We start from the raw sequence: 3,744 nt of genomic DNA, 5'->3' as shown, positions 1-3,744 counted from the left end.
GAGACTGAGACTGAGTTCCAGTTCCTAGGGTGTATGCCAGCTAAGTTATTCACCCTTTCCTTGCTTCTGTCTTTCTATAGCTCATTCTTCCTGCTCTCTGCTGCTTGGGATCACCCTTTTCAAAAAGCTTAGCAAACACAGTCTGAGGGAACAGTTCCCAAAGGACTGATGTCACTTCAGATGCCAAAAATCCAGGGCTCCCTGGAGCTATACCCATTTGTGGTTGGTAACAAATGTGGGGATCTTTCCACAGTTACCCTCAGGTTTGATAATTCACTGGAATAACTCACTGAACTCTAGTGATGTGGACTGAATATTTGTGCCCCTCCAAATCCTTCTGTTGAAATGGTAACCCAAGGTGCTGGTATATGGTGGTAAGGGCTTTGGGTCACAGCACTGAAGGTTTTGACTTGCACTTTTGTGATTTGCTTAGCCCTGCACCCACAGCTGAGAGTGCAGCCCTGATAAGTAGGGTTCATGCTTTTATAGAAGAGACCCCAGAAAGTTCTCTAGCTCTTTCTACCACTGAGAACAGAGCAGAGGTTGGCAGTCTGAAGCCCAGAAGGCAGCTCTCACCAGACCCTGACCATGTTGGCACCCTGCTCTCAGACTTCTAACTCTCAGAACTGTGAGAAGTAAGTTTCTGTTGTTTAGAAGATACTCAACCTATGGAAATTTAAATAGAGCCCAAACTGGCGAACACATCAGGAAAACACAATATATACAAATTTTAGTTTTATCATAATAAAAAGATACACATTGAAAGTAGTTAAAGGAAGAAATACATAAGGCAAGGTTTGTGAGGATCCAAACACAAAATGTCCATGTATTTTGTATATTACACAGGGATGTATTACCGTTCTGTATGTCAACATGTGGCCACACATATGGAGTATTGCTGACCTGCGAGGCTCACCCTTAGTATGCTTTAGTATCCAGTTTCTTTGTGGCACTATGTATGACATAATGCTCATGTGGCTGAACTTTCATTCTCAACCTCTCCTGGAGGTTAAGGATAGTATATTTAGTCCCAAGTTGCCCTGGAGTTTGAAAATGATATGGCATGTCTCAAAGCTTCCATCATAAATCACAGTGTTAGACTGTCCAGTGGCCAAAAACACTCTTATTAGAAAGGACATTTCAGGGGCCTATAGATCATGCCAGTAGCTGCAGACAAAGATAAGATAATTCTTTAGGTTAAGGTTAATTCTTCACTCTATGCCACCGGCATATGTTACCTTTACCAAAGGCCTAAGATACACGCCATTGCAAGTACAAAAAAAGCTGAGAAGTGCAATATATTTTTTACCTGGCTGCATCACCTTCCACATAAAATAGGAATTCTTTTAGGAAGGAAAAGAGGAGAATGGACGGACAACCAGCTACATTTGGGAGCAGCTAGTGAATACTCATGAGGGATGGTGGGTAGATTCTTTGTCTTTAAGCTTCTGTAGGTATTCTCTTCCCCGTATCATTCTTGTTCCAAACTTTTGTGTGTGATGCTGTATTTTCTTCCATTTTGGTCTAGACTAATATTTTATTTTTTTATGAATATAATTTATTGTCAAATTGGCTTACATGCAACACCCAGTGCTCATCCCAACAAGTGCCCACGTCAGTGCCTATCACTCGTTTTCTTTCTTCCCCACCCTACCATCCACCCTTAGTTTGTTCTTTGTATTTAATAGTCTCTTGTGGCTTGCCTTTCTCCCTCTCTCTTTGTATCTTTTTTTCTCCCCCTTCCCTTCCCCCATGGTCTTTTGTTCAGTTTCTCAAGATCCACATATGAGTGAAAACATGTTAAGTTAGCCATCTTGCTAATTATCAACTTCAAATTTTGGTCGAAGAATTGAGCCCCTATCATAAAGTTTTAGAGGCAATTGCTGGACCCCAAAAGCCCTTATAAACCATGGGGGGCTGATGATTTATGAAACAGTAATGTTCACCTGGTAATTTATGAAAGAATTTATGATTGTACAACATCCGACTATTAGTACTCTAGATGTCAGTAAGGAACTTTCTCTTTTGGATAATTGCTAACAATCACTATTTATTCCCTGGTGAGAGCCCAGATCAACCATTTCCTCCTTCGTATAAATTTCAGGGATTTCACTTCTTGTGTATATTTGTCATGGAATTTATTTCCTTTTGGGATTTCTTTCACCTTGGTATTAAATGCAGAGTAATATGTGACTCTCCATTTTGCACCCTGTTTCCAATTTGGCCACTTAGATTTCTCAACATGTACTAAGTTTTTCTTTGTTTTATCATGTCTCCCCTACATCTTTACTGAGGTAGAATTGACAAAGTTTGTATGTACTTGAGACACACAACTTGATATTTTGACAGGAGTATCCATCATGAAACGATCACCACAAACTGGTTAACAAACCATCACTTTGCATGATTATCATTTTCCTTATTTCTACTCTCTCAACAGATTTCAAATATATGATATGGTATCTTAAAAATAGTCACCATATTTTACATTAGTCTCTGACTTTCCCCTCTAGAGTCTCAGAACATCCTTTGTCTACTTTGCCGATGACTCTCTAGCAATTGTTCCTAATCCTGGTCTTTGAAGGTTCTTGGACCTTCCCTTTATGGAAGGTGTCATCCTTTATAAAGGTGGAGTTTTTGCTGGGAAGATTCTGGTCATCCCACATTATCTCCATGTTAATTTTTTCTCTTCTTTCAAAATTGAAGCAGGATATCATATTTGAAAAATATATCTTCTCTTGCCCAGTTGCCTTTCTGCTGTTACTTAACATTTTCTGGCCAGATCACTAGTCTGTCTGGTGTTATTTTCATGTGAAACTTGCTTTGTCATGTAGCTAGCTAGCATGGCCTCTCTAGAGTCATGTGGGGGTTTCCACCACTTAACTTCAGTATACCTATTAAAGCTCTCTTGTTAACAGTTTGTCTTTCTGATTCAAAGGGCTCTTGGCCTCCTTCAACTTCTATTGTTTACTATAGTTTAAAGCTATTTGCCTAGACTAAAATGACTGGTATGCCTTTCATAAATGAATTATTTAGGTTTTTATATCCTTCTACATTCTAGATTTTCTATTTTTATTGGGGAGGGATATAGGAAATGTTTCCAGAAGTTTCCTTACCTTATACAAGAAAGAAATCAATTCAGAATAAAGAGGGTAACTAACAACATCACATAGAAATTAGTTACTAGAGAATGTAACTAATTATAGAATATTAAGTAGGAAGTATAGCCAGAGTCATAAAGTACTTTTCAAAGCAGTGCATTTATTTTACATTTTGGTGTATGCAATAATTAGAACAGAAAATACTGTCTCTTTGTAGACAATTTAAGGAAGTCGTTTAAGTGAATGGAAATTAATGAACCTCAATTTTAATATTGATTATATGCAAAATTGAGGTTTTCTAGTCTTTAAGAACATATATGAAGTCTATTTTCTGGTCTTTAAGAACATATATGAAGTCTATATGAAGTATTCACTAAATACTTTGTGAAGTCTGTACATAATTTTAATATTTTAAATAATCTCAATAAAATATGGATAGTATGAAACATATTTCTTGAGTTATAATCAGGGGACTATTAGTCTCATGAGGTGTTGCTATATTTCTCACATTTTAAGAACTTACCAAAAGAGGTAACATTGATTTAAGACGTGAACGTGTTTCCAACTTCAGAAACATTCAATAGTGGTCAAACATCCTTACTTGATGCTTTGAAGTGCTGAATTTTAATGACTTGGGTCCAAC

This window comes from Felis catus, chromosome D1 (genome assembly GCF_018350175.1).
Source record: "Felis catus isolate Fca126 chromosome D1, F.catus_Fca126_mat1.0, whole genome shotgun sequence".
NCBI classification, from domain to species: Eukaryota; Metazoa; Chordata; class Mammalia; order Carnivora; family Felidae; genus Felis; species Felis catus.
This window is presented reverse-complemented; position numbering follows the sequence as displayed.